The 14238-nt window shown below is 51.9% G+C and overlaps 1 protein-coding gene and 1 non-coding gene across 5 annotated transcripts in view; one reads left to right on the top strand and one right to left on the bottom strand.

Annotated features, from left to right (window-relative positions):
• The window catches only part of ACOT11 (acyl-CoA thioesterase 11), a 48263-nt gene that overhangs the window by 8256 nt on the left and 25769 nt on the right, over positions 1–14238 (top strand). The gene's annotated exons all lie outside the window — the stretch shown is intronic.
• On the bottom strand, positions 2238–2344 carry LOC131747454 (U6 spliceosomal RNA). Its single transcript, XR_009332914.1, has one exon. It is a non-coding gene; the product is annotated as a U6 spliceosomal RNA (small nuclear RNA).

Genomic DNA, 14238 nt, shown 5'->3' with positions numbered 1-14238 from the left:
GGTTGCAGAGTCCTTAAAAGCCCAAGTATTTTCATGTCCCCAGGTGCAGCCTCTTCTCCAGCGGGCTCCAAACTTGAACATTCATCCTCCTTGACATCTCTCTTTAAGTGTTTCATAGGATCTCAAAAATTTCTGATTCCACCCCTACGTATTTCTCCCCTGGTCTCTTCCAACTCAGTAACCATCACCACCATCTACCAGCCATTTGTCCAAAGTCTGGATCCTCCCCACGACTTCCTGTTCTCTCACTCTCACACATGGAAGCCTTCAGCACGTTGTGCTGTCTCCACCTCCCAAATACTCCTGGGTCCATCATCTCTCTTCGGACTGCAGGGGCCCACGGAGGAATCTCGCTGCTTCTTCCCTCTCACCCTGCAATCCGTTCCCACACAACAGCAGAGTGATCTTTTTTTATTTTTTAAATATATTTTATTATTTATTTATATTACTAATTCTGTTTATTTTTTGGCTGCGTTGGGTCTTTGTTGCCGCGCGGGCTTTCTCTAGTTGCAGCGAGTGGGGGTTACTCTTCGTTGCAGTGCGTGGGCTTTGCATTGCTGTGGCTTCTCTTGTCGCGGAGCACGGGCTCTGGGGGCGCAGGCTCAGTAATTGTGGCTTGCAGGGCTCTAGAGTGCAGGATCAGTAGTTGTGGTGCATGGGCTTAGTTGCTCCGCGGCACGTGGGATCTTCCTGGACCAGGGCTTGAACCCATGTCCCCTGCATTGGCAGGTGGATTCTTAAACACTGCGCCACCAGGGAGGTCCCCAGCAGAGTGATCTTAAAATGCAGGTCAGGGCTTCCCTGGTGGCGCAGTGGTTGAGAGTCTGCCTGCCGATGCAGGGGACACGGGTTCATGCCCTGGTCCGGGAAGATCCCACATGCCGCGGAGCAGCTGGGCCCGTGAGCCATGGCCGCTGAGCCTGCGCGTCTGGAGCCTGTGCTCTGCAATGGGAGAGGCCACAACAGTGAGAGGCCTGCGTGCCACAAAAAAAAAAAAAAAAAAAAAAAAATGCAGGTCAGCTCACTCTCTCCCCACTCATAGACTTCAGTTTTTCCCATCACACCTCGAGTAAAATCCAAACTCCACTGAGACCTTAGGACTTGGGTGACATAGGACTCTTCCCAGTCTCTTCCCTTCTCCCTGACACTGCCCTGGCTACTCTGGCCACCATGCTCTTCCTCTGGCAGCCAAGCTTCTTCCCGTTCCTCCTTGCACTCTTTGCACCCTCTGCTCCCCTGCCTGGGACCCTGTGCCCCCAGAACCTTGCCCAATCTCTCCTGCTTTTCATTCATTCAGATCTTGGCCACAAGTCTCCTTGATTACTCAACCTAAATTAGTTCCTTCAGGTCCACCACCTTCTCTCTCTATCACATATGGTGTTTTTCTTCTTTCTAAAATTTTTTTAAAAATTGAAGTATAGTTAATTTACAATGTTGGGTTACTTTCAAGTGTACAGCAAAGTGATTGTTATACATATATATATATTCTTTTTCAGATTCTTTTCCATTATAAGTTATTATAAGATATTGAATTTAGTTCCCTGTGCTATACAGTAGGACCTTGTTGTTTACTTTATATATAGTAGTGTGTATATGTTAATCCCAAACTCCTAGTTTATCCCCACCCCTTCCCCCATCCCTGTTGGTAACCATAGGTTTGTTTTCTATGTCTGTGAGTCTATTTCTGTTTTGTAAATAAGTTCATTTGTATCATTTTTTTTTTAGATTCTACATATAAGTGACATCATATGATATCTGTCCTTCTCTGTCTGACTTACTTCACTTAGTATGGTAATCTCTAGGTCCATCCATGTTGCTGCAAATGGCACTCTTTTTTCCCTTTTTATGGCTAACATCCATTGTATATATGTACCATATCTTCTTTTAAAAAAATATATTTATTTATTTATTTATGGCTGTGTTGGGTCTTTGTTTCTGTGCGAGGGCCTTCTCTAGTTGCGGCAAGCGGGGCCACTCCTCATCATGGTGCGCGGGCCTCTCACTATCGCGGCCTCTCTTGTTGTGGAGCACAGGCTCCAGACGCGCAGGCTCAGTAATTGTGGCTCATGGGCCCAGTTTCTCCGTGACATGTGGGATCCTCCCAGACCAGGGCGCGAACCCGCGTCCCCTGCATTGGCAGGCAGACTCCCAACCACTGCGCCACCAGGGAAGCCCCTATCTTCTTTTTTTAAAATTAATTTTTATTGGAGTATAGTTGATTCACAATGTTTTGTTGGAAAAATGTGGAACGCTTCACGAATTTGCATGTCATCCTCACGCAGGGGCCATGCTAATCTTCTCTGTATCATTCCAATTTTAGTATATGTGCTGCTGAAGTGAGCACAGTACCACATCTTCTTTATCCATTCATCTGCTGATGGACATTTAGGTTGCTTCCATGTCTTGGCTATTGTGAATAGTGCCACTGTTTTTCTTCTTATAGCACTTTTCACTCTAAAACAATCTCGTTCCTTTGTTTATTGTCTATTCATGAGTGGAGAGTCTGGGTCTTTAAAAAGGTTGATGTTGATCCCGGGCCAGAATTAGCATCTTTGTAACCTTGTCCAGTCCTGTTTGGTCTTGGTTTTATTCCTTACCAGGACCCTCCTGTCCTGTGACCCCGCCAGCCCTCACATTTGCAGACAGAGGGCTGTCACCCAAGCCACAAGAGCCCGGCCCCCTCGCTGTCCCCGCTACTGTCTGGCTGTCCGTCCTGTGCCACTCCCTGTCCCCTCTGTCTCCCCCTTACAGAGCTGGGCCTCACACTGCCTGCCGTGCCCCAGCTAGAGGCTGTCTCTTCCCTGCCACCCAATCACTCCTGCCCTAAACACGTCCCTACTGCTCACCTCCGCAGAGGCCTTCAGCAACCATAGGGCCCCGTTTAGATGCAGCAGGAGCTGCCACTGTTGTGCTTGTGGTTAGGGGAAACCATGAGGCCATTTTTGCATAAACAACCATTAAGCTAGAGCCACGCCAGCACACATATAGCATCGAACAAAGTGATGGCAACAGAAAAACTTAAATGCAGCCTGACAGTGTGAATCATGTTCATTTTCATCTGCTTGGTTTTATGTTTAAAAGTTACAGCCTGGGCTTCCCTGGTGGCGCAGTGGTTGAGAATCCGCCTGCCGATGCAGGAGACACGGGTTCGTGCCCTGGTCCGGGAAGATCCCACGTGCCACAGAGCAACTAAGCCCGTGAGCCATGGCTGCTAGGCCTGCGCGTCCGGAGCCTGTGCTCCGCAACGGGAGAGGCCACAACAGTGAGAGGCCCGCATACCGCAAAAAAAAAAAAAAAAAAAAAAAAAAAAGTTACAGCCTTTCAGGTGGCCATCCATTATCAGGTGTGTCTTCGTTCAAGCCCTTTGACCAAAAGTTGAACACAGCAGACAAATGTGGGACTCCATGGGAGACAGCTCCCAGGTTCAATTTAACTCATGTCTACTGAGCACCCACAATGTTCTGGATCTGTGCAAAAGCAAACTATGTCTATTCCTGCCCCAGTGAGCTCTTCCCTTGTGCCTGGAATGCCTTGTTCCCTGTGAACCTGAGCTGGTTTCTTGCGATCGCTGCCTTCTATTCCAAGAAGCCATTTCCTTAGTGAGGTGTCTTGAGCCTTTCAGGGGCCAGGGAGATGAGAAGTTGCTGAGTCTGGCTAGACTGTGAGTGATCATCCATGGGAGGCCTCCTTGGAGTACCACAGACTCCAGCCTGTTCAACATCTTGATCCATGGGTGAAATGAAACCCTGGTGGTAGACAGTTGGTGTGTTTACCTGGAAGTGTCTGTCCTGGAACTGGGTAGAAAGGCCTGTCTGCCACCACTGGAAACTTCCCGCAGCTCTCTTGTCCACCCGAAGCCTGGGTCCTCATCCTCAAGCTTGGCATGGGCTCTGCCAGGGCCGCCTGGCCAGTCACGGCGGGGATCTCTTACCCCAGGGACCAGTGCAGGCCCTTCCTGGTTAGGACGATTTCCTGTGTCCTTCAACAATGCCTTGACTTTTTTTTTTTGTAATTGAAGTATAGTTGATTTACAATGTTGTGTTAGTTTCAGGTGTACAGCAGTGACTCAGTGATATATGTATTCTTGTGTGTGTTTGTATATATATATATATATGTGTGTTCTTTTAGATTCTTTTCCATTATAGGTTATCACAAGATATTGAATATAGTTCCCTGTGCTATATAGTAGGTCCTTGTTGTTTATCTATTTTATATATAATAGTGTGTATCTGTTTATCCCAAATTCCTAAGTTATCCCTCCCTCCCCCACCCTTTCCACTTTGGTAACCATAAGTTTGTTTTCTATGTCTATGAGTCTATTTATGTATTGTATGGAATGTAAAAGAATGATATAAAGGCCTCAGCTTTTTTTTCTTTTTTTAAAGATTTATTTTTATTTATTTAGGCTGTGCTGGGTCTTAGCTGCAGCACGCGGGATCTTTGTTGCAGCATGCAGGACCTTTTAGTTGCAGCACGCGGACTTCTTAGTTGCAGCACGTGGGCTTCTTAGTTGCGGCATGCGGGCTTCTTAGTTGCCACATGCATGCGGGATCTAGTTCCCAACCAGGGATTGAACCCGGGCCCCCTCCATTGGGAGAGTGGAGACTTACCCACTGGACCACCAGGGAAGTCCCCATGCCTTGGCTTTTTAACAACATGGAGAGCTGGCACTTTTCAAGCATTTTCTACAGGTCAGATCCTGGTCTAAGCACTTTGTATATAATCTGATTGAATACTCACTATGATATTATTATTCCCATGTTACAGATGTGGAAAGTGAGGTTCAGAGTGGCTTAAGTAAGTGACTAAGTTTATCCAGGGAGACAGAGACAGTGCCAGGATTCCAGTGCAGGCTGTGTCTCACTTGCCAGCCCCCTATGCCTTCCTGTTTTTCTTTCTTCTCTGTCTGCCCTGCTCATCACCTCTTCAACAAGCCTTTCTTGTGGGCTCAGATTCCTCTGAGACAGTTTAGGGCACATGGGGGTGGGAGTGGGACTAGGGCAGGAATGATAAGGCCATCTTGCAGCCAGAGAGCTTGAGGCCAAGGAAGGCTCTGGAACATGGTGAGTGCCCAGCAGAGAACCACTGACGCATCTGCTCAGCTCAGCAGCCCCTGCCAGGGAGCAGGCTGGGCCCAGCTCTGGGTCCCAGCCTCCCACCTGGTGACTCAGGGCCTTAGAATCAGCCCCTCAAGGGTTGGTGTCCCCTTGCTGGGCCTCCTAAGGCCCACTCTTCCTGCGGGGTAAGGAAATGCGTTCTGTGGGTGAAGTCACACCCACTCTCACCACTCTGTTCTGCTTAAGAATGATTTCTTGAACACTTTGGAGGGAAGAAGTTGGTGTGTTGTATGAGGGGAGGGGAGCTGGGCGAGAGCACGGGAGAACTGGTGACCGGTGACCAGCTGGGGCCTTGGTTGAGTGTGGGGACCAAGCAGGGAACTGAGCCTGTAGGTGCTGCCTGAGAGGTTGGGGCAGGGGCCCCACCTGCTGGGGAGGGCAGACACCATCCCTCAGTGGAGGTGACTTCAGGGACTGGAGCAGCGACTGGGGCCTCCAAGGGGCCACGGGGCTGCCAGCTTCCTGGGGCAGGAAGTCCCAGCTGTGGCCAGAATCCCGAAGGGCTGAGAGCAGCTCCAGCCTGAGGAATGTGAGCAGTGGGGGAGTTTGGGAGGGGCCCCTTTCCTGCCTCCCTCACTTCTGTGTGTGTGTGTGTGTGTGTGTGTGTGTGTCCTCTCTTCCACTTGCTCTGTTCCCTACCAGCGTCTATTCTTTGACCTCATGGTTTTTCTATTCCCTTTTGCTCTTTCCCTTCTTTCCCTCTTTCTCTCTCTGTAACCCCCCGCCCCCCCCTCCCCTCTTCTCTTTCTCTCTCCCTCTCCCCCGTGCTCTCCTGGAGGGGACAAGTGGTCCCTGTAACTGTTCCAGCTCCAAGGTAAATGGACTTGCTTGCAGGGTGGCCGGACCTGGCCCATCGCCTGGCCACCCATAGCCATGGTGACTCAGATGCGGTGTCAGGCAGCAGCCTTGGCTGTCTGGCAGGCAGGGCATGAAGGCTCTGATGAAGAGAGAGGCTGGCCCTATTCTTCACAGATCCTGAAGGGCTCACCCTGCTGCCAGGGGCTCGCATGGCAGGCGGTTCCCTGTGAATGTGGGTTCCATGCTGGATACTATCAGAGGGGCTTGCCTGAGGGGCCAGTCACACTTGGGGTCAGACTGCCTGTGTGCAGACCCCTCCTGCCCCTTTCTGGGGTCTGCTGGAGGTAGGGGGTGGGAGGTGGCAAACAGCTCCAAGGAAGGAAGCTGCAGGGAGGCAGCTGTCGGTGGTGGAGGGGCAGGGGTGGCTGGACATGCCTGTGTCTGAGAGGGGCCTATCTAGCTGTCTATGAGGTTTTCTCCCACTCCCCAAAGTTAAGGATTTAGAAAGTACAGTTTTCAGCTGACAGACAGCTTGCAGTTTCTGCACTGGTGGTGGCACCTCACTCCCTCACAGGCTGCTGGCCTTGAGCATCCAGTAGGACAAGTGCCTGGACCCTGGAGTGTGCTGGGAGGAGGTCCTGATACCATCACTGTTTCCTGCAGAGGATGTGAGGGTCGATGTGGAGGAGAGCTTCCCTGAGGGCCCTGCCTGGCATGTGTGGGTAAGAAAGGGCCTATGCCTGGCACTAATGCCTGGGATGCAGCAGTAACTATCCTGCCTGTCAGACAAGAGAGAGGCAGTTACAGCAAAGTATCCAAGCAGACTCAGCCCTTGAGTTAAACAGACTTGGGTTCAAGTCCCAACTCTGCCCTTTACTGGCTGTGTGTGTGTGTGTGTGTGTGTGTGTGCGCGTGTGTGTGTATGTGTGTGTGCACACGCGCGTGCACCATACCCTTTCTGAGCCTCTGTTTTCCCATCTGTAAAATGGGAATAATAACAACATTTGACTATTAGAGCTGTGTGAGTATTGAAAGAGAAAAGGCACAGAAAATGCTTAGCACCACACCTGGCACATATTAAATAATTAAACAAGGGAGCACGATTGTTTTCATTCTCACCTGCATACCTACCCTTTCAATTTTATAAACGAGGAAGCTGGGGCCAGAGATTTAAACACTTGCTCATGTTCCATCGGTCATAGTTCTGCAACACTCTGTTGGGACAGTGCCCAAACAATGCAGAGACGCAGAAATGAGGATAAGGCTACTTTGAATCCCAGTCCCACACAGCCAGTCCCTGCAGGTTCCGCCTCATTTTCAGGCCCCTGCTGCACCCGCTCTGTGTAGCAGTGTCTCCCAGGTAACCCCTGTCTTGCTCTGTGCGGGTGGGGATCCACTCGGGCTGTCCTGTCCCTGTGGACAGGCCCTTCGCAGACTCAAGAAGTGCTGGAATAAAAGGAGGGCTGAGCCACTGTGGTTTACAAGGCACTTTCCGTACATTTCCTCCCATCTCCACACTCCGGTTTCCAGGAGTGAGAAGGCTGCTGGGGGAAAGACAAATCTGGTCCTGCCCAACTGCTTCGTCGTCTCCAGCCTCCCTCACACCTGACAGCACTTCACAGTTAGTCGGGTGCCCTCAGTTTCAGGATCTCCTTTAACCCTCACTGGTCTTGGATGGAGATGGGGTGGGGATTGTCCTCAACTTCTCAATAACTTACTCAAGGTCTGCCCCACTTCAGGCCCTTTCACTTAAGACCTTGGACAGATGGCACCCACTGCCTCAGTTTCCCCATCCATACCAGCAGGCAGTTGTATTCAATCTCTAAGCCCTTTTCAGTCTTGTGGTGATGAGGCAAGAGCTACCCTGTAGATAGAGGCAGGAGGCCTGCACTTAAGCCCCGGCTCTGTGGTTTAGAGCTGGGGGACCTTGGACTTGGGACTTCTCTGGATCCCCTGTGTACCTTGCCAATGATAACACCTCAAATGTTTCCTGTGGATCAGATGAGATAGGAATGGTTACGCATTCAGGAAATGCCCTCCCTGCCCTCTCTGGCCCCTGGCTGGCTCTTCAGTGGGGCAGGAGGAATTCTCCAGATGACCCAGGTATCAGATTTCAGACAAGCTATTTTTAACCTCTGGGAGTGGATGGAGGCAGGTGATGTTGACTCTTTGTTCTAGAATGGGGTGAAGGGAGGGGGGAAAGAGGGAGAAAAAGGACTCCTCTGGTGGTCCAGTGTTTGACTCCACGCATCCACTGCAGGGGGCACGGGTTCGATTCCTGGTCAGGGAACTAAGGTCCCACATGCCTTGTGGCATGGCCAAAAAAAAAGGAAAAAAAAAAAAGAATGGTGTGAGGGGGCAGGGCCTCTAGTGGAGAACTTCTCCTGACCTCATGGCCTGTATTTTCCCTGCCTACATAGGCTGATGTCAGTGGGCATTGGAGACCCTCTGAACAAACTCATTCATTTGGTCCGCGGTGAGCCAGGCTCTGTTCTGGGCCCGGTGGACACCAGGTGTAGAGAGAGAGGGCTCCTACCTGGTGGATCTTCGCATCAATGTCCACCAAATACTCCCACAATTCAATGAATGTTGTCACAATGGAGAGCATTTAGAGCAGAGGTCCACGGGGCCAGGAGCATGAGGATGGAGGGAGAGAGAATGGAGCTGAGGGATGAGAAGGACTTACGGAGGTGGAGAGGAGAGGGAAGAGTGCTCCAGGCAGAGGGGATGCCGTGAGAAGAGTCCAGAAGTGTGCAGTGGCCTGATGGGTATGAGGAACTGAGAGACGGCCAGTGTGGCTGGCGGTACGGGTGTGATCAAGACTGGAGGCGTGGCCGGCGATCTGCCGGGGGCCTCGTGGATCTTGTCAAGGAAGTCCTCCCATAAGCCAAACACTTTCATGGTTGAAAAGAGTCTTGCAGACTCTCTAGTTAAATGCTCCATTTGACAGATGAGGAAACTGAGGCACAGAAAGGTAAAATAACTCATCCAACGTCTCCTGGGGGTGATGAGCTGATACGAATTCTACTTATATTCAGTTTTATAGGAGGGCACTGAACTGGAAATGCCTCATGAAGCTCTACCTCCAAAGGAGGCAGGCTTAGCTCAGAATTTCAATTATGCCCCCAACCCCACTTCCCTTCTTTGACAGATTTAGGGTCAGGGGCAAGATGAGAAGGTTGGAGACCCTCCCATCCCCCTCTGTCCACACTGGGAGAGCACAAGAGCTGGCTGTCAGAAGGGGAGTGCCCACTGCCTGAGCAGCCTACCCCAGGCTGTGGGCTCTGGGTGGGGACTCAGGGCACTGGCCTCTGTTCTCTCCTCCGTCACTGACCGGCTGTATGACGTGGGGTAGTTTGCGTCCCCTCTCTGAGTTTCGGATGGAAGAATTTCTTCCATCTTCTCCATCTCCGAGGCATATGGAAGTGCTATAGAGATATAAATGTGGGCTTTGGCTGGTAGGTCTGGGATTGTTTGTGGGTTTTTTTGGGTCATGCTGCGTGGCTTGCAGAATCTCAGTTCCCCGACCAGGGATTGAACCCGGGTGACGGCAGTGAAAGCCCAGAATCCTAACCACTAGGCCGCCAGGGAACTGCCCTGGGATTGTCTTAAACTCTGTCACTTCTCAAGTGTTCAGAAGCAATGCACTGGCTCTCAGCCTTGGTTTCCTCATCAGTAAAATGGGTAGAATAATAGTGTGTTGTAGGATAGATATGAGAATTACTGAAATAATACATATGGAAGCTCCTAGTATAGAACTTGGTACATAGTAGGTGTTCAATGAGTGCTAACCAAATGAATGTCATATAGGAGGTGCTTAGTAAAAAATAATGGTTTAATTCTCTACCTTCCTCATCCCCAAATCCTGAAAAATGTCAAGTGCCAACACACCCTGTAGCTAGAAGTAAAATGAGGATGTGTGCATAGGGCACTGGAGACCATTATTTATCTTCTAGAATGAAGGTATGATCTGATACGTATGACTATCAAAAGCCTATGGAACAGGCCACCGACGTTCTCCCGGTCCTCAAGCTGGCGTCACGGACGAGTGTATCCTCTTTTTACCCGAGAGTTTGGTTCTCACTACTGTCCTTTATAGCCTTGTCTACTGGGAATCTCAAGGCCAAATGCAGTTCTCTATGGCAGCATCTTTGTGCACCTGGATTCCTAACATAATTGCTCCTCCCTTATTTTGTTCCTTAGCTCTGTTTGCATTATGGAGCCCTGTGTGTGTGTGTAGTCTGTGTACATGTGCAGGCTCCCTCGGAGCCTTTTTTGGGAAGAAGACAGGGAATAGACTTGAAGGGATGTTTAGGAGGTTGACAGATGCTCCTGCCTTGCTGGTAGGAAAATCACTGGGAGGCGGCTGGTTGCTCTGAGAGCCTGGAGCCACCTTTGTGGGGACAGGGCACCAGCTTAGGCAGCTCCCTCACGCTGTAGGAGTGCCTGGTTTTCATGAGGCCTGGCTGGCAGTGGGCCAAGGCACTTCTCCCTGCTGCCTGCCTGCCTTCCAGTCCCCACCCCCTGGGGAGAGGCCAGACGGGAGAGGGGGGCGGGGCAGGGGCGGGGCAGGGCCGTGCAGGGTCTTGTACCCTGCACTTGAATCCCTGCTCCACTATTGCTGGCTTTCTGAGTTCTCACAGAACTTCTCAAACCGGCTACCGGTCTTGCCTCCTCATGGGGTTGCCATGAGTTTCTGGTGAACTCATACATGAGAAAGTACTATGTAGACAGTCTGGTTTGAGCTCTCTTTAGGTGTCTCCCAGCTATATTTCTGTAGGAAGCCCAAACTCAGTTTATAATGCTAACCTAAGTGCTCAATAAATGTTAGCCATGTGGCAGGCGTGTGCTAGGAGCTTTGAACACTTGATCTTGTTTAATTTCATCCCCATCATGACCCTGGATGTAGGTATTATAATCCCATTTTTACAGTTGAGGGAACTATAGGTAGTCCACAGAGGTAGGCTGAACAGCCTGTCTGAAGTCACACAAGTTAGTTGTGGAAACGGACTTGAGTCCAGGCCAGGCTGATGCCCAAGGGCAGCCCCATGTCACGGTCGGTGAGTTGAGCGGTCACCCAGGCCAGCTCCTCTCCTCCGGGGTAGGTGGGCCTCCTCTGCTCTAGGTCTGTTCTTTGAGATGATTCTTTTTTTTTTTTTTTTTTGTTGCTTTGGGTCTTTGTTGCTGTGTGCGGGCCTTCTCTAGTTGTAGTGAGCGGGGACTACTCTTTTTTGTGGTGCGCGGGCTTCTCATTGCGGTGGCTTCTCTTGTTGTGGAGCACAGGCTCTAGGCGTGCGGGCTTCAGTAGTTGCAGCATGTGGGCTCAGTAGTTGTGGCACGCAGGCCCTAGAGTGTGCGGGCTTCAGTAGTTGCGGTGTGTGGGCTCAATACTTGTGGCTCACGGGCTCTAGGGCGCAGGCTCGGTAGTTGTGACGCACAGGCTTAGTTGCTCCGTGGCATGTGGGATCTTCCCAGACCAAGGCTCAAACCTGTGCCCCCTGCATTGGCAGGTGGATTCTTAACCACTGCGCCACCAGGGAAGTCCTTCAAGATGGTTCTTGAAGGCACTAAGATGTCTCTGCTGGCTGGTCTCTACATTTTCCCGCTAATCATTGTAGGCCACACCCTTCTCCAGGGGTCTTCTGTGGTTTCTGGGGACTCCTTGGCCCCTCCCTCTGTCTGCACCCAAACAGGTACCTAGTACTTTCCCCACCTGCTTCCCTTTGCCCCGGCCACTCCCGTCACTGGAGTCCCTGCTCTTCCTGCTTCTCCTTTCTGCTGTTCTGCAGTCCTCCCTGTACCTCAGATGGTCCTCATCATCAAGTCTCAGCTCCTAGGCGCCCTTGTCATCACCCTTTTCCTCTCCCATAGGCGTTTATTTGGCACCTGCTCTGTGCCAGGCCTGACTCCATCCCTGTCCTGTGGGAATGCCTGTCTGCTGCTGCAGGCGGCTCTGAATCAGTGACTATGGAGACAGTAAGGCTGTGGGGGCCAAGGAGGCCCTAACTCTCCCTGGGGTAAAGGCGGGGGGAGGTGCTGAAGAGGGAGGAGGAGGAAGCAGTCATTCGGCAGGTAGCGCAGGTGAAGGGATCCCAGGCAGAGGCAGTGCCCATGTGGCAGAGGAACGGAGGTGGGGTGAGAGTGTGCTCTGAGGAACCGAGCGTGGTGGTCTGGAGCTGGGAGAGCAGCTGCGGGGACAGCCACAGAGTAGGGCTTCGATCCTGAGAGCGGTAGGAAGCCATCGAGGAGTCTTGAGCAGGGGAGATGCCTGCTCAGGCTTGCTCTTCAGAAAAGTCTGTGTGGTCCTAAGGCACAGAACGAAGTCCCAGTTGCAAGGACTGGGTCCAGCCTCCCTGCAAGGCAGGACGCTGTAGGTTGTGGTTGTCTAGTTGGTGGCTTTGGGTTTTGGAAAGATCCTTCCGGTGTTGCATAGAGGCCTGGAAGGAGGTGGAGTGCTACTGGAGGCCTGTGGACTGGCTGTGGAAATAACCCAGTGAGTGAGCAGTGTGGGGGCCTGAGCACATCGGGGCAGGGGGGCTAGACTGAGAGTTTAAGGAGGTTGGGTCACTGAGACTTGGCTACTTCGGGGAGGGAGGAAATCCAGATTAAGTCTGTAGTGTGGGCCTGTTATCAAATTGCCCAGAAGGAACCCTGGCCTAGGGGGCTTTACCAGGACCAGCCTTTCCCTCTGTGTGCCTCAGTTTCCCCAGGTGTGAAGGGATTGAGCAAAGTGGCCTTTCTTGCTCTGACCCAGCAGTTCTGTCACACGACTCTGGCTGAGGAGAAGGGACACAGAGACCACAGTGTAGCCAGCTGGGACCTAGTCTGGGATTATCAAATCTGGCCGGGTCTGTTGAGGCTGGAAGCCAGCTCCTGGCATGGCTACCGTCTGAGAGCGCATGTCCCTGGCCCTTAGATGCCCTCCCCACCTTCGTGCAGGCTCTGTCCTCCCTGTCAGCTGTCTTGGCTCAGCCCGCCTGGCCGCCCCAGGCCCTAACTCTGACCGGGGCCTCTGTTCTCCCCATGACTGGCCCTGAGAGGAATGGCTCGGCTCTGGGGCATTATTGGCAAAACCCTGCCTGGGCCCCACATGCCCCTGCCTCCCGGGCTGGATGCCTGCCCACCATGGGATTAGAAGGAGGCCTGACCCTGCCTGCCCTGACGTGGCAGACTGCCTTGGAGCCCAAGGAAGGAGTTGGAGTCTGAGAGGCTGTGCTTTGCCTCCCTGCCCATGCTCCAGCCCAGGGGCCTGCACTCCTCTCTTTGAGGGAGGTGGAAGCACAGCACAGTGGGGCGTGTTCCTTAGCTTGACTGGTGGGGAGTGGGGTGGGAGCTTAGCCCTGCTTGGAGTACAGTATTTCCTGCCTGACAGGTAACCAGTCTCCTTAGCTTCCTCATTGGAAAGCTCAGCTGGCCATGCCAGAGCCCTGCAGGATTAGATCCCAGAATCCTGGAATCAAGGGTGGGATATCTTGGGGACTGCCTGGTGAGTGACAGATGAGGTTCAGGAGGGGAGGGGCTTGCTCAGGATCACATAGCACCTGAGGGGCAGGGCTAGGATTTGAACTCAAGTCTGCCTCTAGACATTCCTTTACAAACCTTTGATGAGGTCCTACTGTGTACCAGGTACTTCTTTTTTTAAAATTTAATTTATTGATTGATTGATTTTTGGCTGCGTTGGGTCTTTGCTGCTGTGCACTGGCTTTCTCTAGTTGCGGCGAGCGGGGGCTACACTTTGTTGCGGTGTGTGGGCTTCTTATTGCTGTGGCTTCTCTTGTTGCGGAGCACGGGATCTGGGCGCGCGGGCTTCAGTAGTTGCAGCACGTGGGCTCAGTAGTTGTGGCTCACGGGCTCTAGAGCACGGGCTCAGTATTTGTGGCGCGGGGGCTTAGTTGCTCTGTGGCATGTGGGATCTTCCCAGACCAGGGATCGAACCCGTGTCCCCTGCATTGATAGGTGGATTCTTTTTTTAAAAATTAATTAATTAATTAAATATTTATTTTTGGTTGTGTTGGGTCTTCGTTTCTGTGCGAGGGCTTTCTCCAGTTGCAGCGAGCGGGGGCCACTCTTCATCGCGGTGCGCGGGCCTCTCACTGTCGTGGCCTCTCCCGTTGCGGAGCACAGGCTCCAGATGCGCAGGCTCAGTAGTTGTGGCTCAGTGTTTGGGGGAGGGTCCAATACAGAGGAGGTGCTCAGTGAATGAATGAGTGAATGAATGAATGAACAAATGGGTAAGGCAAAGATCCTGCCTCCAGGCATGTAGACTCCAATGGATGGAACTTTTGTTTTGCACAACAGGAAATAGGAGGCTGGTAGGAGTGGA

Source organism: Kogia breviceps, chromosome 1 (assembly GCF_026419965.1).
Source record: "Kogia breviceps isolate mKogBre1 chromosome 1, mKogBre1 haplotype 1, whole genome shotgun sequence".
Taxonomy (NCBI): Eukaryota; Metazoa; Chordata; class Mammalia; order Artiodactyla; family Physeteridae; genus Kogia; species Kogia breviceps.
Note: the sequence above shows the minus strand (reverse complement) of the source record. Positions and strands in the feature narration are given on the sequence as shown.